Source organism: Ambystoma mexicanum, chromosome 6q (assembly GCF_040938575.1).
Source record: "Ambystoma mexicanum isolate Mex_15411 chromosome 6q, UKY_AmexF1_1, whole genome shotgun sequence".
Lineage (NCBI taxonomy): Eukaryota > Metazoa > Chordata > Amphibia > Caudata > Ambystomatidae > Ambystoma > Ambystoma mexicanum.
The window spans coordinates 1,559,677,793-1,559,704,808 of NC_090937.1; the positions used below are offsets into that span (position 1 = coordinate 1,559,677,793).

General features: G+C 44.4%; 1 protein-coding gene across 3 annotated transcripts in view; it reads right to left on the minus strand.

Annotated features, from left to right (window-relative positions):
- HSPA12B (heat shock protein family A (Hsp70) member 12B) overlaps window positions 1-27,016 on the minus strand; it is a 393,296-nt gene that overhangs the window by 108,080 nt on the left and 258,200 nt on the right. The window lies entirely within an intron of this gene.

The window sequence follows — 27,016 nt, forward strand, 5'->3', positions numbered from 1 at the left end:
CTTTGAAAGTTGGTTTCCGCTTCTCCCCTTCAAACTCTGCCCCACTCGCCATCCAGCCCCCCATAAGCCCCCACCCTTACTTTCTCGCCTAGCATTGTGAAGCGGTTTCATGACTTTCCAATGCAGCGTGTAACATTATTACTCTCTCCCTCACCCCCTCTCACTCTCTCTCTTGCTGATTCTCCCTATCTCTCGCTATTACTGTCTCTTACTAAGTCTCTTGGAGGCGCTGCCAGGGTCTAACCCGGGCAGCGCCATTAGGGGCCTTTGTTGCATCCAAGCAGGAACTTTCGGGGGGAGCAACAATGGGAGGGGGCACAGCGGCAGAAGGTGTGGGTCACCCTTACCTGGCATTCGGCGTCCGTCCCATAAATGGGGGCCAAGATGTTGCTCCAGCCTCTTTTTCCCACTGCTCGGGCGGCCCAGAAGTGGTTTTTGTTAGCAGATAGAGCAGTCGGGTTTGGTCCAGCGTTTCGGCAGTGGGGCTCCGTTGTCTGTTGTATCCTGCGGGGCCGACCATCTTAAAAAGCACAACGATGCATCTCTGAATGTCCGCCTTTCATAGCAGAGAGAAAAAGTAAGCAGCTGTGTGCAGTTGGTTTGGGAGATAGATACTCGGCTCAGAGTGTTTTTTCCCCGTGTTAAGGGACGTGTACAATTTCATCCTTCTTGTGAAGTGCATTGTCCATCGCAGGAGGGGCGCGCTCTGCAGTAATGGCGCGACTGTCCCTGTTTGGTGAGTTATCATTGTACCGCCACCACCCAGGTGTATGGTGTGGGCCATTTGAAACTAGGACCTGTTCCATCTCCGTTATGTGCTCAGGTCACTAGGGTTTAGTGGGGCAATTGTTGACATTGTAGCAGGTGCCGCCCTGCCTTCCCCAGAAAGAAACGGAATTACAAAAGCAGAAAAGACACATTTGAAACTGAACTTTAAATTCTCCTGGAAATGCAGCTGGCACAAAGAATAGTTATTTTTGCTACACAAGTAGGGACAGATGAGGCATTAGCTTGCACAATTAGTGTGTTTCTAAATAGAATAGACTAGGTGACAGGTCGGCATGTACCAAGATAGGGTCTCATTACAATATGTAGGGCAGCATGGCTAATAGGTAGGGATGAGGTTGCAGCATACCCATATGTAGATATTTTATGTGCCAGGCATGCACTGGGACTTGGTAGATAGCAAATAAATGCAAAACAAATGTGTCTTGCAGAGGAACAGAAACGTGACAAGCAGTTGCTATTTGTTTGCACCAGCAGAGAATTCAGCTCTGCAGCTTTAAGAAAAGCCAAGTTAATTCAGTGTAAATGCAGTAGCCAGCTAGATGGGAACTGCCCCCAAGGAATGTGAAGGCCCAAAGACTTCATAGGGAGGGTTGCATGGCGTAACAAGCTATTACTGTGTGCTTTCAACTGACAAGATAAATTGAGTTACACGGACACGACAGACCATTTCATGTTTATGGGATGAACTGGGCATCTCCGGAAGTTACAAAGAATTGGCAGATTAATATTTCTGCAATCCGGTAGGGGTGACGGAAGGACGCAAGAGGTGACTAAAGAAAAAACAACCAAATGCAGTGATGAAATCTTAGCAGGGTAAAATCAGGATGACTCACAAAATAATTATTCATAAAAGTGTCAATAGCAGGATGGCAATCACCGCTACGAGAAACATGTCCTTGAGATTGGCGACTCACAACAGAGGAGATAATGTGGACTATTTGATTTAATTAAAATAAGTTGATACACTTGTCTCTCTCTCTCTCTTATCTACATAAACATATCATTATGTAGCCAGTTCATGGATAGTGTGACCACATTCTGACTGACGTGCACATATTTCTTTTTTCACCACAGAACTAATTTAGGGCCTACCACTGATATTCGAATGTGATGAGTGACACACTTAGGGGAAGGTTCACGGGTGTGACCTTAGATAACAATTGTCCAATCTCTAGTAGTACACATATAGGTTCCATTCATAGCTTAGTAGAGGGAGCCAATGATCAGGAACGATAGGTTTTCATAACTCAGTGATCATGATCTCATTTGTACTATATAAACTCCTGTTGTCTGTTCAAACGTTGGAGAATGTTGGAATGAGAGCTTGGCTTTTGATCTTGCTTTTTCCCCAGTCTATTGCAATAAACTGGTTACCTTGCATTTGGCATACCACAATCACTCTGTGTTATCTCTTTTTTGACAAATACCACTTAGGGTGCTTTTTGGCTTTTTGACACTCTCTTTTCGTCTGGCAGCAGAGGACGGTTGAAGCTTGGGGATGCTGGGGTGTCCTACTAGCCTCCTTTTGAGCAGCGGATCAGTCAAGGGAGCAGATTTTCTTTTGTGCACAACTTAACAGGAGGGACAGCAGGGCCGACTTTGGAGTGGAACTCTGCCTGGTCTCCCACTACCCGCTGGAAGCAACAGGAGGAGCTGGCAGGTGAGGGTACCCCAGAGCCCACAACCCTCAAGGGTCCACTGAAAGACGTGCATGTGCTATGTGCAGGGTAACAGTGGGTGGGAAATGAATTGTATGGTATGTAAGAAACAGTGAAAAGTTATTAAAGGATAGTCCTAGACAATGTCTTGGAAGACTGCGCAGTAGCGCCACTGAAAGCCCAACCTTCATTTGAGGGTAGAATTAAAGAGACAGAGAGATATGGATACCCTGGGAAAAACCAGAAGACAGCTCTATTTTTCTTTTGTGCTTTGTGAGAGTAGCAGATAGGATTTTTTGGTAGAGGTTGATGGGGTACGTATGAACATTTAAATTGTGAGCGGATTTCTGTTGTTGTAATCCAGAGGTAGGATTTGGATATTAGGGCGTGGCCCTAAGGGAAAGTGTGAGAAAATTGTCAAAAACTATTTCTGTTCGAAATTTTCCATAAGCTGACCACTATTTTGCATTGTTTATTCTGTGTAAGTGCCAAGCTGCGCGCTGCTTAATAGTTGTCAGGTAACCCAATAATTCACCGATGCAAAGCATCCCATAGATATAGTGGCGGCAGGGTCCTTGGTTCGAGCCGCCTCTCAGGAATGTGAAAGTGAAGTGGTACAAGTCAATATTTTACGAAATGTATTAATTGCTAGCAAGCTTGACATTTGCCTCTTTCGCTTTGCTTTTGAAAATTTTACCCACACAATACATCAGTAAGACGTTCTGTGTGCACTTACACAACTTCCCACCTAGCGGAAGTACTGCAGGTATGGAATCTTGAAGAAATTGCATTCTTAATGTAAAAAGATTAAAGGAAAACATTTATCATAGGAATGTTCCCATGTAGATAGAAGAAAGCAGTACAGTTCAGTACACAGTGTAGTTTTGTCTAATTAAGGTAACATTTCACATTAGTATGCATGCTGCAACATGAACGTTATGATGAGCTGAAGTTACAGTGCATGCATTCACTTGCTTTCACTTGCATGCTATTAGCTATCAGTCCATTGTGGTCTTGTCGCTAAGTATTTGGACTTGGAGACTGGCGACCAGCGTTTGAATCTCGTGTTGGGAGGGCCGAACACCCGAAAACAATTTTTGAAACATTAATGGTGTGGCTCAAAGATGAATTGTTATGCAGATTCGTTGTGCAGAATTTGCTGGTGTGAGTCGCGTATCCCTCCTCATTGCATTATTACATTTTGAAACATAGATCACCTCATTCCCAGAATCCAAAGGGAGGTGAAATGAAGAATGGAACTAGATTAAAGGGCCTATGTAGGGCACACGATGTCAGTCATTCACCCAGCCTTACGAAGTGACCGCGGGCGCAGCAGGCGGGGAAGGGACGGAGTGTCCCCCCATTGTAGAAGCCTCACCCTGTGACATTCCAGTTTACAGAGGAACACTAGACCACTAGACCTAAAAACAGGCTGCAACCCACTATTCCCATCACCTTCCCACAAAGCTTTCTGCTGGCGATAAGGCAATATACGCAGCAATAATGTGACACTGTAGGTTGCATGTCTTTATAACGAATTATTCAATAACTAATGCATATATAACGAAAAATATATACACATGAAGATGTCTTTTTCCTTTATGGGGAGGGTCCTCCCAAAACTCCTGTTTCCTCCAGCTAAAAACTGACTCCAACCTTTTAACCACAACCACTTTACCCCACCCCCACATACATTTTCATTATTTTTTTCGTTATATCATTTTCATTATATATTCATTCGGAATCGTACAAAAATGTCGACCTGGGAATTACGACGGCTGAAAATGCCGACTTTCTTTTTTCTTTTTAACCCCTCCCTTCCACCATATATATACACGTGGGGGGTTTTAGAGTATGATATTAATATGGGGTGGGCTGTGGGGGATCTCTCCCCGCATATATATGTGGTGTAAAGGGTTAAAAAAAGAAAAAGTCACCATTTTCGGCCATCGCAGTGATCACATAGATCCTATTCATTCATTACTAATTTTCCGTTATAAAGGCTGTATACTGACACTGTATTATAACATTGGGAGACCCTCCAACTGAATGGTTAGAGCATAGGGTTGCAGCGGAAAGGTTGCAGTTTTAAGCCCACACATGGGCTTGGAAATCCCCAAATGACCACAGAACGCTGTACAGTGGGAGGCAAAATGTTGGATAGGATTGCTGTGCAAACCCACATCAGGCGGTGTATGGGTCCTCGATCTGTCTGACATAGTATAATGTAACTGTGTCTTTGCGCAGAGTGTTCGCAAGCTCCCAATTTTCACAGGGGCTCCAGAAAGTGGACGCACATTATATTTGGGTCTGACATTGGGTGACCATTTCTGGATAGCTTACTTAATATCTAGAATTGTTCAAACAAGGAAAGTTCCATTTAGCGCTGCACAAATGTCCTAAGGGGTAGCCTGTGGTCTCTTGAGGGAAGTGATGGTGTGATGACCACATCTTTAATTTGAAGGGATTTCTTTATTCAGTACAACTTGACTGACTTTTGTACTAATAATACTTGAGACACAAGTAAGAGCAAGAGACAAGAAAAAGAGACTGTTTTATAGCTAATTCAGGTCAGCACTTGTGCAGGAGGTGACCACGTTTTTCTCTGGCGCTGGGCTAGGAATGCATGCTGCCAGTCGTGGCCACTGCACTGATTAATTCTTGTGGTCCCCTCTTTTCCAAATTCCATGTTCCCTTGTATGGTCTTTTTTTGTGCTGATTAGTGCACAGATCTGATATGTTCACTAACAAGCCTAGATTGCTGACAGTATTGAGTTAATCCTTTCTGATTGGAAATGAGGATTGATGCGTATGTGACCCATACAACTATTGTTCAAGTTGGTGTCAAGGGGATGGGATTTATTTGGCCCTCGGGCAGTAGTTTCAGAGTGACTGGAAAGGTGGTATTCCCGCATGTATATTTAGAACTGACTTTCAATTGTGGGCAATGATCCTGAAATATAAATTTGATGCTGTATTCCTCACTCAAGTAATACCTACATCATGGTGTTCAGCAGTCATCATTCCCATCTATAAGAAAGGACCCATTGATCATCCCTCAAATTTTAGACCAATTGCCCTTACGGACGCATCCTCTAAGGTCTTTTGTCAGCTTATTCTTGAGGAGCTTCTTGAGTTTATGAAGAGTAATGCAACGCTTTCTAAATTCCAGACGGGCTTTAGACGCCACATGGGATGTTCTCTCAATGCAACTTTGATATCGCATATCCAATGGAACACCAAGCACAACCACATGGGGGCGGTCTACATGGCAGCTCTTGATTTAAGTACTGCTTTCGATACTGTGTTGAGAGAACTCCTATGGGAAAAGATGCTGGTAATGGGCTTTCCAAAACATCTGGTGGCGCTTATTGCCCTATTACATTCATCCACTAATTACAGAGTAAGATTGAATAAGGAAACAGGGCTCACTGACATAATCCCTTCTGCTATTGGGTTAAAACAGGGCTGCACTCTTGCAGCGGTTCTATTCAATTTATATATATATGTGATATTGAGGAATGCTGGGCGAACAAAATTACCTTCCCAATCAAAATTGGTCAGTTCAAACTGAATTATATTTTGGATTTGCTGATGACCTCTTAATTTTTTATAAGACCCCGTTTGGGCTTCAGAATAAGATCAACGCATTCATGTATTATGCTGTAGCCCATAATTTAAGGGTTAATCAGTCTAAATCCCATATTTTGGTCCTGACGGATGGGAAGAAAAGAGGGTGTCGTTACAAGTGGACGATGGATGGAGTTAGAATTGTAACAGTACAATCAATCAAATACCCATGTTATCCTTTATCGGACCCCTTCTCTAAGTCCTGGTGGAAGGAAAGAATACAAGAACAAATTAGACCACTAGTCTCCCAAATGAGATTAATTATGGGAAAATATTGTGGTTTTTCTCTTTTACCGGTCCTCCAGTTTTATCTTCTAAAAGTTGAACCATGTATTCTTTACATCTTGGACATGTGCTATAGGATGATATTCTAGATACCCTCCAGGGGGGTGTTTGGAAAAGAGTACTCGGTTTAGCCTCCTCCATTCCTAATGATATTGTCCGCCACGAATTAGGAATTTTACTACTGTCTGCTAAACGGAATTGGCAGTTATTAAATAACTATGTAAAAATTCTGGATCCACCTTGTAATTCACTTTATGAAGATCTCAATGAACAGCTGACCCTGGGATGTTTGAACTCGTTATCAGTCTATGTGAACAAAATGAATGATCTACTACACCTGATGGGGATCTCAAAGGAGGATCTTATATTGGGTTTACCAAGCTGTAAATTGAAAATGCGCCTGTTTTATTGGAGCTGTCAGGCAGATCGAATTGGCTCATATAGATCATATTATGAGTTTGGCTTGTCTAGAAGGAAGTGGGGGGACAGACCCAGATACATCTTACAGTTCCCCTCTGCCTCAGGTTGTAACTTATATTTATGATATAAATTGAATCAATATCAAACTAATGAAAGGCTATTTCAATGGGGGAAATCTGACATCCAATTTAAAATGGGTTCATGCCACTTTTGTCAAAAAGTTACAGTAATGGAGTCTCTTAAACACTTGGTTATCTATTGTGAACATTTTGAGCATGAGAGACTTTGTATGTTTGGGAACTTTATGTATACGTGTTCCACTTTGTCTCGAGAGGCTCTATGGGAAAGATGTATGAGGGGATACAGCATTAAGCTTGTTATCAGATTGACATTGATCCTGGCTAAAATTGATACTAAATTCAAGGAATTGAACTATGAAGAGTCATAGACTTGCTAAGTTTTTTGAAATTGTTATATATGTTTATTCATATTTTTATTAAGTTTTTCGATGTATGTTATGCTAAACAATTTTTTTATTTTGTATTTTTATACCTCTATATGTTATATGTTAGGAACTGAAATATGAAATATGCTGCTGTATCAAGTTTGAATAAGAAATTGTAAAGGTTTTTAATCAAATACAATAAAAAATTAATTTAAAAAAAGGTGGTGCTTAAGACACAGGTCCAGTTTCTTGAGTGTCAACGGTCGAGTGGTATCCTGGCGCTACCCACCCACTGGTTATGAGTCATGCTCTAATACTTGGGGTTAGAAGTAAAGATGGGCAGTTGGTAAAAGACCACATCATTTGCGAGTCTCATTGATCTGGGGTAGTGGCTTTTCCACCTTGCAGAGGTATCAGGATATTATCCTGCAGCATAGGGGGTTCAGTTCATATTGCCTTGGCAAGTATGCCAATAGTGTAAGGTTTTCTTCCTTAATTGCCTCCAGACTTTTGTCGGTTATTGGTTTTAGTTTGTAATTACCATCCAAGTATGAGAATGGTTCTGGAGATTCTTCCTTGCTTCTGCCACCAGACTGTTTTTTGTTAGTAGTTATTACTATGTGATTTTGGAAGTTGTTTGCACAGTGTTCTTAAATGTTAGGGCAGTGTGTTTCGGAAGGGTCAAAAGGGCGGCCCGGGAACGAGGGGAGAACATGGATGATCATGGTCAGCTTTCTAAATGGATCATAACTAGGTGAAAAGAAGCGGGCTGGAAGTCTGCACAAGGGGTGGCACTTCTGCATTCCGGGGGAATGCTCATGGTTCCTTGGGAGAAGGCTTCCTATATAGTAGTAGTTGTACAATGTTTGTTTTGGCAGCAAAGCCATAAAAGCATGAATATCAAGGAATCAGATAAAACAACATTTAAAATACAGCCTTAGACCGTAAAACACTGTTAAAAAAGGATAATTTAAATGGAACATTTACATTTACAAAATACATTTCATTCTCAGGCACCAGCCATTTTTCTAAAAGGCCAAATTAGTTTATTTTTCAACATGGATTTGATTACATAAGAAAAATTCCAATGACTCTTTCGTGGCCCTTAAATTATACTTTTTATAAGTAGGGACAAGCCACTTATGGCGGATGCTCCTATATCGGGGCCACATAAACAAGAAATGCTCAAGATCTTCGTCTCCCCACCCGCAAAATTTACACAAGAGTAGGTCGCCTTTGCCCCAGCAGGTTACAACCACTGCCAATAGAAGTATCCCCAGCTGTGCTTTTAAAAACAAGGTAAGTGCTTCTGTGTCATCAGTGCAGGATAAATATGTTTCTCGGTTGAAAAAGTGCTTCCGCTTGATGTATTCCACTTTTGGCCCTGCCAAACCGGTCTCTGAATGTTTAATCTTGTAGTACCTGTCCCTCTATTTCTGCTTGATGCAGTCTTTCGCTACCATATGTTCCTGGGATTCAAGTGTGATCATCGAGGGCAGGCCGAGTTTTCTGGTGGCTTCCTGTATAGTTGGAGATTGATGCCATTAAGGGGCATTGTGGCCAACCTCTGGAACAATCTCCCAGCCCATTTACAGTCTGAGGCGTCTTACTAACTCTTCAGAAAAAAACGAAAAAACTACTTGTTTAATTAGTGGTTTTGAACTGCTCCCAGATGCAGAGGGCTTGGTGCGCTGCTATAAATGCTGAAATAAAATAAATAAAGTAGTAGGTGGTGGCGAGGCTTGGGCTGCTTTGCGGCAGCCATCCAGGCAGCGAGCATACCCTGTGTTTGAGTATTGAATCTCGATTTAACTGCCCTTCAATCATTGGTCGGCCATCCAGCTGGTCAAGCGTGTTCAGTGTGAGATCTTCGGAGGATGCATCCCTACAATGGTGGGGATGTACGAGGAGCAAGCATTGACAGGGAATGTACCCTAGCGTGGAGGGGAGGGCTGTTGGACTGTAGACCAATCAGCCCTGAGGCACTGTTGCTGGGGCCTGCACATTCGATTATGAAAAATGTTCGGGCCATGACCAAATGTTGAACTAGATGAACTATCATTTTACTGCCCGGGTTGTGGGTTCCACCTTCATTGAACAGGCCAAACAGACGGTGACGGTGGCCCCTCGGGTTGCCCATTGGGTGGAATTGTAGCCCAGGCTTGGGCGTTGGGTTGTCCGGCTAGACATTATTACCATTTGCATTCTGCAATTAACCATGAAACAGTTCAGACAGTGGGCTAAAAGGCAGCTGGTGGGTCGGCACGGCTGCTAGGGTCAAGGTCATGGTAACTGATTCTGGTGGATGTAGAATGGGTGTGGTCCCTGTCATCATTTCTGAGAAATCTTTCAATGATGTGCGGCCTGTTTACCTCCAAAAAGGATGTGGTACAATTTTGTATAATACAATATGTGTTTTCTGAAGACATATGGGGCCTCATTACAATGTAGGCGGTAGAGGGTTAACGGCGGCGATAGAGATGCCAGCGCTGTTAACCCTCTACCGCCTCATTACGAGCTCTGCTCGCGGGTCCCGCTAAGGACATCTGGTAAAACCAGGCATCCTTAGCGGGACACGCTAGCAGACCAGGATGCTAACAACGGGCCCGTCATTAACGGGCCCGTTGTTAGCATCCTCCCCATTCCCATTTGAGCCTTATGGGGGCTCAAATGGGTATGCACCGAGTCCAGGTCCCGGGAAAGGGAATTACCGGGCCCTCCAAGGTCGGAATGGCCTGGTAATTCCCTATTCCCTATTCCTGGAACCCGGAACCGGTACCCGGTACAAGCTAAAAGTGGCATGTCTACCTCCATACTCGTAATGAGGCCCATGGTCATTACGGGTGCACCCCTACTATTTCTCACTCATGCTCTTTTCTTACAGCGTCTCCTAATCTCTTTATCTCTGTCTCTTATTGTGTCTCTGTCTCTCTTTCTCTTACTGAGCCTCCCTATTTCTCTATCATGCTGTCTCTTACTGAGTCCCCCTAGCTCTCTCTTTCTATCTCTACTTATCTTTTCTCTCTCTCTCTCTTACTGTGTCTACCTACCTGTATAACCATCTCTGATTCTATTGTTATCTTTTTCTTGCTGCTGCTGGTCTCTTAGGAGGCTGCCTAGAATTGCCCTTTTCACGCAGGCCCTCCCTCTTGCAATAATTTCCTTCCTTCCTTCCTTCCTTCCTTCCTTCCTTCCTCCCTCCCTCCCTCCCTCCCTCCCTCCCTCCCTCCCTCCCTCCCTCCCTCCCTCCCTCCTTCCTTCCTTCCTTCCTTCCTTCCTTCCTTCCTTCCTTCCTTCCTTCCTTCCTTCCCTCCCTCCCTCCCTCCCTCCCTCCCTCCCTCCCTCCCTCCCTCCCTCCCTCCCTCCCTTCCTTCCTTCCCTCCCTCCCTCCCTCCCTCCCTCCCTCCCTCCCTCCCTCCCTCCCTCCCTCCCTTCCTTCCTTCCCTCCCTCCCTCCCTCCCTCCCTCCCTCCCTCCCTCCCTCCCTCCCTCCCTTCCTTCCTTCCTTCCTTCCTTCCTTCCTTCCTTCCTTCCTTCCTTCCTTCCTTCCTTCCCTCCCTCCCTCCCTCCCTCCCTCCCTCCCTCCCTCCCTCCCTCCCTCCCTCCCTTCCTTCCTTCCTTCCTTCCTTCCTTCCTTCCTTCCTTCCTTCCTTCCTTCCTTCCTTCCTTCCCTCCCTCCCTCCCTCCCTCCCTCCCTCTCTGACACCTGCTTTCTTTCTCTCCTCCTCTTTGCTTTCTATTTCTCTTTTCGCTCTCTCCAACTAACTTTTCTTCCCCCTTTCCTTCTTTCCCCACTTTTTCTGCCCTCTCTCCTATCAGTGTTTCTGACCCTCTCTCTCTTCTCTCTCCCTCTTTCTTCTCCATTTCTCTTTTTTTTCTCTCTCCCTCGCTCTATCTATGTCCTCATTCAACCTCGCCACCTCCCGTTTTTCCCGCCTCTCGCTTCTATTGCTTGACCCGGGTCTCTTTCCGTTGCTCATCCCATCCCCACGACCCCTAGATGCGCCTTCTGATACACGCATATGATGTACCCCATTGCTCGCTTCCCTTCAGACCACACACAATACGCCTTTGTGCACTTTTCAGAAACGGATTCTGGATGTCCACACAACAGGAAAGGAAAACATGAGCTCACATGGCAGTGCAAGGGGAAGTTGGAAACACAATAATGCCTGTGTTGCTTTCACTCGGGCAGCCGACATGGGAATCTTTTCCAGCCAGAATCAAATCAAAAACAACATTAATTATCACTTCAAATGACTTTGTTTGCCTTCCCTTTTTAGCTGCCATTTATTTTGGCGGAATAGTCGGACACCACCTGCAGAGGTCAGGGTTCAAGTCGAAAGTACACGCGGGTGGTCGGAGTCCACCCACTTTTTTCAGAGGGCACTTCATATGCTAATTTCTGGTGACGTCACATTCAATTGGTCGCTTATTGAGTCCCCCCCTCTTCTTTTTTAGCACCTGAACCGTGGTAGATGTGTACTTAGAGGCTACATGTTTTTAATGCTTAAATATTAGCCATGACTGCCATTTTCGTGGTAAAAAAAAATCACACTTTTCATGCTGTAGCGCAGAGTTTCTCTCAACATATTTGGGAGAGTAAGTTACTTTTATTTACATTTTCAGAGCACAATCAAGTCACCGGGTGCACCTGGGCGGTGTGCAGTCCAACTATTTTATAAGAGTACATAAAATCAGACAAACATTGCGATTGCATATAAAATAGACACCAAATAAAATAAAAGGGCAATAAAACGAAAAAACTTAAGAAGAGGTGGTTGGACCTGTACTTGAACTCAAACAAGTCACTTCATTTATTTATTTATTTACTTATTTTTAAGTCACCTTTATGTCATTTCATTGTGCTTTTCTTACAACAGAACTTCAGCAAAAACAATATAGGAAAGTAAAACGATTTTTTTCAGATGCTAGTACATACTCCAATGAATACAAATTATACAGATTACAATAAAAAAAAATACAAGTAACATGACTCCATTAACTGGTGCTGCGGCCCAGTCCAAAGCGAAGGTTCATTTTTTGGAAGTAAAAAACGTGGCTGCTTAAAACTTGGAGCTTAAATTACTTAGATGATAATAGCTGGGTAGGAAGACAGGCAGACTTCTCCTGCCGTTTGTGTTTAAAGCCGAGAACAAAATAGGAGGCAAAATACCAATAGATTCTGTAAAGAGGCCATCACCTCTTTGTTTTTGCTTTGTCACCCCGAGTGGGGCGGGATTGCCCAGACGTGGGTCTTCACGGTCCCAGACTGCTACTCCTCACTGATAAGGCCCAACAAGGCCAAAACATGGCTGGGGATGCTAGTGGTCTCGTGCAGAAGGGATGTGACCGAGCAGTTTGTGCTGGACTGCCCCTTTTGGGGTGCGACCGAGCCTGATTTGCATATGGTCTTTCCCCTTCTGTAATGGCTTGGCAGGCGAAGAACGATGGCCTGGAGGGTTGTACGAGCAATGCCAGAGGTTAAGATTCATTCTAAACCTTCCAGTCATCGCCTCTTTGTTTTTGCTAAGTGGCCAAACTGGCCAAGGGAGAAGTGGGGGGGACTACAGGAGATAATGAAATCTAATAAAAAGATCACTGGCAATTTTAAGAATACTGCTGCAGCTCAGTAACACCACATTGGGACCTCGCTGTTCAATTTGGAGTCCTTACTGTTCTAATCAGGGGTGTCATTTAAGCGGTCAATAGAAATCGCAACTGGGGCCTCTGACTCCCTTTGATATCTCCATCAGAGTCCCTGTGACCCCCTTCACATATGGGGTTCATAAGAGAAGAGGCCAGGCAGGGCTCCTTAAGAGCCGTGGCTGCTCTCTGCAGTTCTACCTTGTGTTATCCAAGATGGTGTTGGATCATAAACGGGCTTGGAGACATTGGCAATCCTGTCTGGAGTTATACTGGGAGTCAGCAAAGAAGAAATGACATGTGTTCCCACAGCGAAACACATAGTATGCCTGGGTGACATCATAATTCTCCAATTTATCAATTTTCCAGTGGATATTCTGTGAGGGAGGTAAGCTTGGCAGGTCGCGGACCAAGCTCCATATATATTGCTATGGAAGACATGACTGACAGATCAGATAGGGAAAAAAGCCGGCGAATTGGACTGAGATTGAGACCATGCTTGTGAGATTGAGGAACTGCGTGGAAGACATAAGGAGGGGTAACTATGACTCCTGATAGGAAGGTAAACCTACATACCCTCAAATAAGGCAACTCCATTGAGGGGTCTCATCTGGGCCTCTTTACTTTGAGAAAGGGGGGGTCTGTCCCCAATGCACTTTTGTCAACTGAGTGTAAGTCTGCATTCATCCTAATCACAGAGAGGTGAACACTCACCCTGCGTGGGAATGCCTAAGCCCTGCATACCATCCAGTATCGGAGAGCATAGAGTACAACGTGATAAACAAGGGGGGGGAGGTGGTCCACCATCCACAAAATATTCCCAGGATATAGGAAGAGTCCTAGAGGAATTGATTATCACCTGAAGATAACGAATAGCAAAATACCGAGGCCAGAGACCCCGAATTTTTGTATCACATTTTTCACCATTTTTGATTTTTTTCCCGAACTAAATAGATGGTGAGTTGGATTAGGGAATATATTAAGGTGGGGAGATGTTGATGAGGGGTTTGCAGGGGTGGCCTCTCGCATAACATTTAAAAAAAAAATTCAAAAAAGGAGAAAACAAATGGAAATTTGATTTAAAAAAAAAATCTGTGTTTTCAGCCTCATTATTTGTTTTCGTTATTTTAAAGTAAATCCCAGTTATTCTAACATTCTGCTTCACGCTATTGCCCATCGAGGCTTCTGGAGTCACCCTTTGTGTTGTAAGGAAAATGCTATCTCCCAAATGTAGCCAATAAGTATACATTGGGCCTCATTACAACTGTGCCGGTCTGGTCAAAATGGTTCCGGTAAGCCTCCTGATCTGGCACAGTACAACTCTGTGGGCGGGTGCCGTCCCGCCGCCCAGAGTCAGACCTGCTGGGTGGAACGGCACCCACCTGCAGAGTTTCATGGTGCCGGTGCTTCCATGGTCCCCATTCCTATTGAGTCGTATCGGACTCAATGGGAATGGGGTCTAACAGAATTACTGACACCTGACTTCCCGGCCGCCGGGGTTGTAATACCACAGTGTTACCGGGAAGTCAGGCACCTGTAATTCTTTTTGTGTCTGCCAGCAAGCCGTCGGTATCACCAGCAGACTTACTGCCAGATCCGTAATGAGGGCCATTGGTGAGATGGAGCATAACGGAATTTGGCATGCAAGAAGCAGGTACACAATGTCAGTGAATGTCCACCATGACGTCAGTCTGATGGCTGTGCGGGTTGGTGGATTCAGCGCAATTATGGCAAAAGTACAAAGTTATATACTGTATGGACCCAAGGTTCTTGTGTGTCTCCAACACTTTATAACGTGTTCACTAGACCTCTGTTTGATGTTCTGACGAATTATGCCGTCGACACCCAGATACTCACGGGTGACTATGCAGTGACTATGCAATGGACACTAAATCCCTGAATGAAGTATACTTGGTTATTCAGGCTTGGATGGTGCAACATGAGCTTTGTCTCAATGACGACAAGACGGAACTCCTCATTTTGGGTTCACACCAACGTCTGAATAAACTTGACCCTTCCTTCCAGTCGTTTATCATTGATGGCAACGTCATTAAGGGCTCCAAGGACACCAAAACTTTAGGAATTTACCTTGATTCTACACTATCATTGTGTAGACAAACCAATGCTGTCAGTTCAGCGTCGGCCTACAGATGCAAGCTTATCACAGCCTGTAGACCATTCCCGACTACTACTAATTGCACTATCTTAGCTAGAACACTCATCACGCCCAAGATAGACTATTGTAGCACCCTTTACCTCGGGACTAGCCAATCTAACCTTAACAAACTCCAAGTCATTCAGAATAATGCCATCAGAGGAGCTTTAAATATACCTAGAAACCACCACATCTCCAACTATAGACGTAACCTTCTCTGGCTTCTGGTCAAGCACAGAATCTCTCTGAAAACACTTGCCTTGACTCAGAAGTGCCTGTCCAACCAGGCTCCAAAGTATCTAACCAACCGTCTTACACCTCACACTTCCTCTCGACCTACGAGAGCGGCCCAAGCTCATAGCCTATCCCTGCATAGATTTAAACTTCAAAAAGCAGGCGACACCAGTTTCCCTGTCCTGGCCTCTAAGCTCTGGAATACCCTGCAGAATGCCATTAGAGCTGAACCTTCCTTCCGCTCCTTTAAGAGCAAAAATAAAGGGTGGCTCTAAGCACAAAACACATACGATATCTGACGATATACTACTGATACGGTCAATCTGCCACTAAACTCTCATATCCTAATGTATAGCTCCTGTGCATATTACCTTTTGTACTACTCTCTGCTCATATCTCTGTACTTAAACAACTCCTGTATATCCTTTTGCCTACACATGCTCTGTATATTATTTTGTATACATTCTTGTCTTACAGTAGCTCTACCCACATGTTGTCTGTAAGTTGGTAGAGCCACCTTATTTCTTCTTGTATGTAATCGTAACTTTGCCTGCTAAGATATGCGTCCAGATGGCTGGCGCGCTATGTAAATAAACAAAAAATACAAAATAGGGAAAGTACATAATGTAGGACCGTAGTACTTGGTATACAATATCAGAACACTTGCTTTGTATGGCAGAAACCTTACAAATTGTAGCAATACCCAGGCACATGATGGCAGCGCACAGCATGCAAGGCCACACCTTGCATATATGTGTATTACCCAAATTGACCTTTTACAATTGACCTTTTGTCCTAATTGACCTAATAATAGTGGTCCTAATTGACCTTCTGCACAATTGACCTTTACCTTTATTTAACTTTTATATAAATGTGTGGGGTGGGTTTGGGGTAATAAATAATCTATTGGCATTGGGTAGGAGGTTGCGGGGGGGTTTGTATTGAGTGGAGGGTTGTGGGGGTTTCCCCTCCGCATATATGTCCGATTTGACCTTCATTTCACGATCAGTTGTGAAAAGGTCAATTCTCCCGCAATCAATTGTGACAAGGTCAATTTGTATACATCCCATATATGTACATTAGCAATACAAATGATGGCATTGCACTTGTATATGGTTTCAGCACAACGACGTATATGGTGTCAGGACCTTAGGCATATTTTGGTAACTCTCTGACACATAATGGCAGTGCCCTAGAAATCTGATGGCAATGCCTATGGAATACGTAGGCAGTGACACATTAACCTGATCTTTGACTGCAAGACTCTGGCCTAAGCAATTTTTCAGGAGTGGTCAACGTGTCATCCCGGTGATATTTTGTCCTACAGCTCATATGATCCCTCAGGACTAGGCTGCTGGTGATCATGAGAATTGTAGACCAAAACATCAGGAGGGTGGCAGGTTAGTTACATCTGCTTCAGTGAGATCGTGTAGTTCTAAAATGAATGTGTAAGCTTATTGTTTATCATTCACTCTTGTGAGATGTCGCTACCTTTGATTACATTGGGCTAAACCTCATTTAATGCACTTCCAGTGATGTCATTGGGGACAATCATGCGGTATCCCTTGCCGTCATTCTACTTCTTAAACCTTGCAAAGTACTCTCAAATGTTTGCATGACTTCTGTTAAGTTTTATTTGAGAGGCTGCATTTCGAAATCACATCATGCATAAAAGCTGCATGCCCATATCAAGCAATGACTACAATCATGGGCCTTTATCGCACTGTGTAAGTGAGAGTGGGGCTTAGAGAAATCTCAAGACACCACATGTCAGTTACCCAATTCTTACAGTCCTGGCGTTTAAGCTCCCATCAGTTTGCCTTTGGGCACTTGTAGTCTTGCAGTTATAGTGGCAAAATAAAGTATGCTACAAACGTTCAGAAGGACACTTTTATTGGGGTAGTCTTTGGTCCCCCTTCTAGGCATTAGTTCAAAACGTATTCTATTCTTGCACAAATCTCAATGTAACCTCTACAAGGCCTTCTGCTGAAGGAGAGCTGGGCAACTCAATCGTTTAGATGCCGCTTAGAATGCCGGTGAACACACCGCCTCATGGGCACCATTGGTGGTCGCCACTATTAGCAGCGACGCTCCACCGCGACCGAAGGCCTAGGATCAGGAAGTGGGTGTGATATAGATTAGGGTGTGGATGGGATCGGCAGGGTGAGGGTCTTAGGGACACTTTAAAAAGGGGCAGTTAGTTTCCCTCTTCCTTTTCAGATGCTGGGGACAACTTTCTTTCCCGGCTTCCCACCCCAAGATACAGGGTTGATCAATGTCCATGTGGTAGCTTTGTGTCCATACATTACTTGACAATGTTTTTCTCTTTGTTGCTTTTCTCTTATTTTAGGATCGTCACAGCTGAGTTACACGGTGCATCCAATACGAAAGTGCTGGGAAGAACCACGATGGCGAAGCACAGCCACCGACTTAGTCAGCGGCACTTAGAGGTACAAGACCCAGAAACGCCATGGAATGTTGAGGGTGGGTAGGCAATTAAGCAGAGGTATCTAATTAAAGAAGTGGCAAAAGTCAAAGTTGAAATAGAAAAGTGCTGTGTAAGTGAAGTAAACAAAGTGATGTATAGAGAGGGATGGCTAGGGAGTTTTAGATCGGGGACACCGCTTGCAAGGAGTATGGCAGCTCAGCAAAAAAAAAAAAACTGACGTTGTGGTGTTATTGTGCATGGATCACCTGTAAGATTATTCCTGCCTAATAAAGCAGCTGCGGCCTACGTTGTATCTACTAAGATACCTTGGGCCTGATTCATGGAATCATCTGCCCGGAAAATAGGGTACTTGCGTGCGGAACTGCACGCAAATCTGCCTTCAACGATTCATGGAATCGAATGCGCAGTACTTTTCCCAGACTTGCGTGAAGTTCACGCTGGCTCGGCACGTCTGTGCGAGCAGTCGAGGGCCTTGCACGAGATTCCAAACAGAGCATGGGCATGGCTTGCATAGAGGGCTGGGAAAGGGGCAGAACACCAAAAATGGGGAAGAACATGCGAAAAAGTAGGCGTGCTGAGGGATGGCCTGCAGGCAGTCCCTCACACGCCCATAATCGAGTGGCAAGAGACATATTCATGGATTCGATCGTGCAATGTCTCGACTAGGTAATGGCCATGCAAGTCCTTCATATGATCCGCCACCTGAAAGGCAGGCGTAAGTACACTTGCACGTAGGATTTGCAGCGCGCTGTTGGGGTTGCATGTTGGATTTCGGGGTGCGTGTACTCAATCGGGGTTCCGATGTAAGCAGTGTAGCGGGGTGCAGGAATGTTTTACGGGGTTCACACGTAGATTTCCCAAGTTATTGCCGAGTTGCAATTTTTCATAAGCATGTTGTCGTGGTGCTTGATGCAGTTACGGGGGACACAGCGCAGGATCACAGAGTTGCAGTCCTGCTTATTGGGGACCCCACGTACTGTTTGAACAATGCGTGCATTCACGCCCCGGGGAGTGCGCAAAGGTAGCTGTTCTGGCTGTTTATGCTGTGCGTGAGGGCGTGTCGGGGGCTTTCCAGGGGGGACTGGTGATTACGGTTACTTTGCGCTGTAAATTCCATGAATACGCGGGCGTGCATTTTTCTTTCCGCACGCAGTCCTGTGCAGTGTCCTTCTCGGTGCATGGCCCTTGTGGGATTTCTGCACACATTTCCATGAATCGGGCCCCTTGTGTGTGCCTGTCATTTCACTAGGGTTGGAGGGGGGAGCTGCAGAATCAAAAGTGGGTGGGCTCTTGCTTCAAAGTGACTCATTTTGGTAGTAGTCAAATATTTTACCAGGAAGTATGTGTGCCAAGGGACCTCTCCCAGGCTCAGGGAGATACACATGTTGCTGGACCAGTCCTGGCAACTGCAATACAGCCTTTATTACATATGAGGCACTTTCGATTCAAGTGCCGACTACCTGGCTGAAAGCTAGCTACCTCCGAATTTCAGTGCAATTCCAGAAGCTAGGCCATCCCAAGAATGGGAAGCAAAGAAATGCCAGAAAGAGAAAACACGAAAGCAGGCCTTCCCCTGCCCTGCGCTGTTAATGTGGCACGATATTCCACACACCATGTGCATGGCTCCAATGCTTCTACTGTTAAGGAAAGAATGAATGGACCTTATTATTTAAACAGTTCCTTGGCTACTGCTTTAGTCACTAGAGCACCAGCCAGGCCCCCTCATAATGCCCACCTCAAAAAAGCTCAACTCTATATAATACTCTATGGGCCTCATTGCAAGGTAGGAGGTAGCCATGGCGCTGTTACCGCTTTCCGGGTCTGGGTTCCCGAAATAGGGATTTACCGGGTCACTCCAACCTTGGTGACATCTACAGAGTCTCTTGGCGCTCTAGTAGATCTGAAAGAGCACGGCCTGTGATTGGTTAGCGGGAGAATAGGGAAAATACAAGATAGATTTGCTGTTGTGCTCACAGTGGATCTGTTTCCAAGTGGTTTGTGTCGTAGGAGTTTAAGGCAACTGGGCTCAGAGAGGAGAGTTGTGAGTCTGTAGTGCATGTGTTGCTCTGGATTGTGATATATAATTTGGTTGGAGAGGTGTAGCGTTCTGATGTTTGATGACTATTGGGAGTGGTGTGCAGTTGCATGTGGGTAGCTTATTTTGTATGCGCATTGTGTGTTTCATTGTAGGATAGGATCTTTATTAGCACAGGGAACACACCGGAGACCACGATAGGGATTTGGGAATCCGGTGTGGCCATGTAACCTCTTTGAAGTGGACCATCTCTGGTAGTGTAATTAAGAGAAGTTCTGAGGTGCCCTGGAATGGGCTGGTGTTCCTAGAAGTGGACAACACGCAGTATGGCAAAGCTGTAGTTGACTCTAATAGTTACTACATGTGCACACATTTGGGCTAGATGATACACTTTGCAATCTACCCCCAAAAATGGTTTATGCACTGCGGATCCAGGTGGGCTGGATGAACATGCATCGTCACCTGTCTACCTTTCTCCCGCCTCTGCTTGGAGACAGGCTTGTTTTATCTCTACCCCCTTTCCCCTCTCCTCCAGTCTTAACACATCCACTTCCTGAGCAGACCACGGTCTGAGAAGCACTGGTAGAGGAACAATAGGCCTCATTACGAGTTGGGCAGAATTCCGACAGTAAATGCACCAGAATACCACCCAACAGAATTGCCATTACCACTACTTGGTCCGGCCGAAATACCACCAGATTACAAGTGGTGGTCGGAGAGTAAATACCATTTTTCTAGAGTCCATTGGACTCTATGGGGCTTTCTTGGCAGAATTAGCGCTGGTGGAATTACGGCCACAGTAAATTAACCGATTCTTCTGATTTTTGGGCGGACAGTGGGAGGATTTACCTCCAGCATCATGCTGGAGGTCAATTGCACACTCCAGGGCCATACTCATACTATGGCGGTGTGGAAAAAGTGGCAGTAATTTTGTTACCACCAAGTATTTCCTACACCTCCATACTTGGAATGAGCCCCAATGTGCGTCAGGACCCCTGCAGTGATTTTCTGGTGCATTATAGAAGACTCATTAAATAACATTACCCAATCAATATTGAACTACACATTAATCAGTTTTAGCATTTTTCAAAGTTAGCTATGGCATTTGTAATTTTGGTTTTTGCAGAGTGCCCGCTTCTATTTCTATTGTGTGCATGGCATGACATTCAGTGCTTTTATTACAAAACAACGGGGTGTGTGTTTTGGGGAAAATATAAAACAAAAGCAAATATTATGAACTAATCATATTTTTATTTAAAGAATGTATTTTACTGATTCTTGCTTATGCCATGATACAGTGGGCCTCATTACATGGTATGCGATAAGGGTTTACCGGTATCGGTAAGGGCACCGGTACCGGTAAACCCATACCGCCTTACTACGAGGTCCCTTTGCCGGACCCGACCTCAACGGCTGGTTTTACCAGCCGTTAAGGAACGGGCCCGCAAAGGGACCTTGGTGCTAATTACGGTACCGCAATTTGCGGTACCGTAATTACCTCCTTCCCCATTCCCATTGAGCCCTATGGGGGCAAAAATGGGAATGGGGAAGTGCCTTGGTGAATGGGGAATTACCAGCCCGGCTCACCTTGGAGTAGGCCGGTAATTCCGCCATCCACCAAGACAGAGGCAGTAAAATACCGGCGACAACCATGGCGCTAATAGCGCCAGTGCTTTAAGTGGGCCGGGGCCTGCCGGGGCCGGGCCCCGGCAGTCTCCAAAAAGTGAGGCTGAGCCGGGGCCCTGCCGGGGCCCCCCAGCCCCACCACGCCATGGCAGGACGCATTATCCCGCCGCGGCCGCAGCCGCAACGAGAGATGCGCCCGCCAGTTAAACGTCAGGCAAGCTGACAGAAGTGCCAGCCAGCCACAGCGTCGCTGTGACTGGCTGGCACTTCCGTCAGTCTCTGTAACTTTCTCTGATGACCCCTCATCTGAGGGGCCATCAGAGGAAGCTACAGTCCCTTAGTTCCCCTCGCCAGGTCACTGACCCTCAGCGAACCCGCGGGCTCCATGATCTAATATGTAGATTAGATCACGGAGCCCGCGGGTTCGCAGAGAGTGAAAGACGCCTCGGGGTCAGTGCTCTGAGCAGAGATCACTGAGCCCGAGGCGCCTTTCTCCTTTGGCAAGGCTTTATAAAAGATGCCTTCAACTGTGTACGTTTAAGCCATCTTTTATACACGTAGAAATATTTCTATGTTTATAACAGATGGCTTGAATCGTACACAATTCAAAGCAACTTTTATAAAGCTTTGTCGACGGACAAAGCCACCTTGGGTTTTGTCCGTCCTCAACGCTTTATAAAAGATGCCTACGTTTCAAAACGTCTTTTATAAACATAGACATATGTTACAAATGTCTATGTTTATAAAAGGCAGCTTGAATAGTACACAAACCATCGTAAGGTAAGCACACAAGTGTGCGTAACTTACTATGGTGTGTGCACTTTCAAGCCACCTTTTATAAACATAACAATATGTAACATTGCTATGAATACAAAAGAAGGCTTGAAAAATACACAAACCATAGTAGTACGCAAACAAATATATAAATGCTCAAATACATTTATATATTTGTTTGCGCACCTTACTATGATTTGTGCACTTTTAGGCCACGCCCACAATGGAGGCCACGCCTCCAAACGAGGGCCCCCCCTCAATTTCTTACCCCACTTAAAGCACTGAATAGCACCATGGTTACCGCATACCGTGTAATGATGCCCAATATGTATTGCTGCAATGATCACCTGATATAATAATGTTTAGAGCCCAGGGGACTATTCCTTTTCTTTGAAATATGTTTCCCTGGTGATTGTTTTTAGTCTTTGCATAGGAAGTGTTCTCTCTCTTGATGTAGAGTTAGAGGGCAGAAGTTGGGAACACAACTTTTCCCCAGTTCTAAGGAACTAAAAACAGTGATTTGGGGAAAGGATGAACCACAGAATGACTGCGGGACCTTGAAGCAACTGGGTCTATTTGGACACTTCACAAATATTTGAACTCAATCATCCCCTCACTCACCCGCTCACTCAATGTAAATGCTAATATTTTGATATACTGGAGGAAAAAAGTCTCATGGGACATAATAAAAACATAATTTTTCCTAAAAGAGAAAATCATTTAAGGAAGTAGGATTTTTAGGAGAGATATGATTTTTAGAATAAAAAAAACACTATACAAAACTAGGTAGGGGGGACTGCAGAATTACATGCGAAATTGGCCCGCATTACAAGTTCGGCAGTGCAGAAAAAACCAGGTGGTAATTCTGTTACAGCTACATCTTTTGTAACAAAATGACTGCTGTTTTCCCGCAGCACAAATGATGAATTTGGAAGTAGAGTGGAGGATCTGCTTCCAGCAACACGTCGTCATTACCAAACAGTAAATCTGCCAGCGGTAAATCCCCCGAAAATCCTGCTGCAGTCCAAAAATGGGGAATGATCACTATCTGTAATACTGTGGTAACCTCATGCAACCAAGTGGCGGTAATGGTAATCGAGTTTGGCAGTAATTCAGCAGATTTACAGCCGAAATACCACCAAACTCGTAATGAGGCCCATACATTTGAGTGCTCTAAAGGTATCGCCCTGTACTCAAAACACAAAATTGCATTTGCCCGCTATGAATTTTCCAATGTGAATGCATACTTATTACGCACTCTGTTCTTTTATATACTAGCTCAGTTATTCCAATTCCCCGGAATCAATTACCTTTACCATAGTAAGTATGTTGTGTTCGCCCGTGGATGCGGGAGACAGTGCGTTAAGATATACCACAATACCCTCAATGCATACTCATTTTGGCTTCAATAGTTTGCTGTCAACCAGGAGTTCTTTATGGCAGGCCCTTGGGGCTAACACATGAAGATTCATGAGCCGAGCCAGTAACACTGTGTTCCTTTACGTTGTTTTACTGCAGGAGTCTGTGACCTTTGGCTCTCTAGATGTTTTGAACTACAACTCCCATCAGTCTCCAGTCAGCATAATCAATGGTGAGGGATTCAGAGAGCTGCATGCTCAGTACTTTGTCTTAGAAACTGCTGGCTTCTTCAGTCAGGTGTGTAGTACTAGTTTTAAATAGTTTCCCTTCTTCATTATGCTTTGTTTAATTTTAGTCAGCTACAGCCATTGCTTAGTCTAGTAGTTTCTCCTCTGAATGTATTACATCAACATTCCTCCTCATTCTTTCATGTTTTCAATTAATAGGGCTACAGCCTATTCAAAATGGCCACTCTTGTCATAGCAAGGTCATTTCATTATTCAGGCTCAGCGATTCATCTAAATGACGCCTCTACGAAAGAGATGAGGTAGTTCCAGCTAAGCTTGGCAAACATTACCATTCCAATAATAATAATGCCAAGTTTTCATATAGCACTTCAAGAAGGTTTCTCCTTCTGATATCAAGAGCAGAAACAGGTTTTAATAATGACTGCTTTAATGATACTCAGCTTTTCCTTCTCAGAAGGATGAAAGGCAGAGCTGACCTTACAGGGGATTCTGTAAGAAGATTCAATTCAACACTACAGGTAAGTCAATGCCTAGTCTGGGATACTGAATGGAAACCCTTATTGATATATCTTTATGTCCAGTTCATGAGTTCTGGATGACTACCCCTATATAACACCCCTCTCTTGGAATCCCCCTGACCCCACTGAGCCAAGAAGTAGTTCTGTTTTGCAAGTTTAAATGTTTATTTGAGAATTTAAACAATATATATATATATATATCACACTTTATAATAAATTAATATCTGATAGTACACTTAGACATATGATGTTGATCAACAATGGGTAATCTGGCACTAGCACACTTCTTTACAATCAATGAGGAGTTAGTATAGGATGGATCAAGTAGCAAAAATACTTTTATGATTTCAAATGGATGCAATGTTGAATGAAATACAGTACAGAACTAACTAATATGGTTTCACCAGATATCATACGTTCACTTTTCCCCTGGTGGCAATTCATCACCCTCCCCTATGCAATGCAAGACATGGAAGTAGATGGAAAGAGGAGCACACAGTTCTCAGGAATGCAATCAAATACAATACGAAATTCAGTTCCCCCCCAGCAAGCTTAGAGAAAACCGGTATAAGTTCTAAAACACAGGCCCAAGTGCTTTGAATGTGGTGGCAATGAAGTGAGAAATATGCTGAAAATGCTTTTAATTCCCTTTAGGAGGTTCAGGGTGAGTGAGAGATACTAGGGATGAGTGCAGGCTCACTTTAGCAATGATTCAGAGATGGTAATTAAGAGGAAAACGAATTTTTAGCAAGGAAAGAAATGACTGCTGATGGTTACACGTGGCTGGATTTTTAACCAAATCCCAAATCGCGGTAAAATTTGCAAGTGCGTGAATCGTGATTGCGGAAAGCTTTCAAGGGAAAGTCAAACCAAGTTCCTAGCCCAAACGGTTCCAGAGATACGGACGATTAAATAAAGGTAGTTTTTTGGATTTAAAGTAAACTCAAAATGACAGGTGACAGCTTGCAGCTTCAGAATTGACAAGTGACAGTGGTGCAGCTTTACAAAATGACAAATGAAAACTTCTAGGAGGCAGTTCTGGTTAGATTAAAATCGTTTGGATTAGATTATTTTAACTAAGAGATTGGTTCTGCACAGTTCTGCTAGGTACTCACAATATATTTTTGAAATAGGCCTCGCCACGGATCTGGTCAGGTTTTGGACTGGACTCCGGTTCTGGTCTCGGCACTTCACAGTGATCTGGGTCAGCTCTCTGGTTCTGCTAACAGCGGTCTGGGTCACTCTGGATCTCTGGCCTCTGGTTGTGGATACTGCTCTGCTTTCTCTGGGTACAGCACTGCTTCTGGATCTTTCTGGCACAGGGTTTCAGGCCAGAATCAACAGCTCAGCCCGGCTGTGAATAGTCTGCAAATGATTTTGAGGATCCTGAGGCCTGCTGAGAAGAGTTCTCAGTTTGTGGGTTTAGGCCCTTGCTTTAAGTTCTGAAGTAAAGTTCTGGTCTTTGGAGATTGATGGATTTGAAGTCTGGATCTCTGGATGTGAAGTCGTCGGTCAGCATGCTCCGCAGCAAATGGAATTGAATGCCTCTACCTGTCCCAGCAGTCTCTTTTTATGTGTTTTGAAAATGGGTGTGTGCCTGGGCCTAGCTAAGCCTGCCCCTCTCTGCTTGTCATTGGCCCAATTCTCCCCTCTCCCATGATTGGGGGAAGGAAATGTGAGTCAGAGTGATGCTGTAGGTTTTATGGGTCAGAGGATCCTCCCCTGGTCAGTTTGCCCACAAATCTATATTTGATTCAAATACATATTGCACAGATACACAGTTGTTTAAAATTACATGCACCCATCATATATCACATGAGGTATACTCTGTTCAATCTCTGCTCTTCCTGGGGGCTTGCATTCAGAAATGGCAACATTTTGCACTTTTTAACTGGTTTTGCAATATCGGACATTTTACCCAAATTTACACACATGTGCGCAAGGAGTGTGGACATTAATTGATGAAGTGTCAGATTTTTAACATGCAGACATTTGGAGTGCAACCCTATTTTCCGCTAGCAAACCCCCAGATCATACCACCGGGTCCTAAAACCTCTTAAAATGTGGGCAGAAAAATCACAAGAATTATGGTATCATTTAGCTAATTTTGACAAGTCCGCACCATGAGTTATACATCTTTCTTAAAATCATATTCTGGCCAACAGGGGTGTGTCTTCCCAGGTCACATGGTGGAGAAACCAGTCTATCCACTTTCTTTAAGCTCAGCCTGTCCTCAGAGGGGGCTGCCCCTCCCCGTTTCTGCCAAGAGGAAGCCACTTTACGACGCCCCCAATATAACTTCTGCCTGAGTCAAGGAAGGGCTTTGTTCAAAAGGAAGCCATTTACGATCCCCCCAATAAACCATCTGCCTGGGCCCAGGACAGGCCTTTGTTCAACTCCCTGTAGCTGCTCCACCCCTAATCTAATCAGAGAGGTGACAACTCCTTTTGGCAAGGGGAAGAGTGGCTGAGCAGGTTTTAACTCCTGTGGGGGTAGATGTCAGGCAGAATTCAGTTTCATTAAGCCAGGTTTCAGCTAAATGTCACTTTTTGTCCCCCAGTTTAAGTCTATTACGATTTTTACATACACATTAAATAATTACTTCCTTCAAGTCATTTCAGAGTATAGTTTTACATTGTATCCACCTCTTAGCAAGTCTTTCCTTGGTCTGGTTTTGTTTCATTTGTTCAGTTTGTTCAAAGTCTGGTGGTTTTAAAACGCCGGCTTTCTGATAGTGGTGAGTACT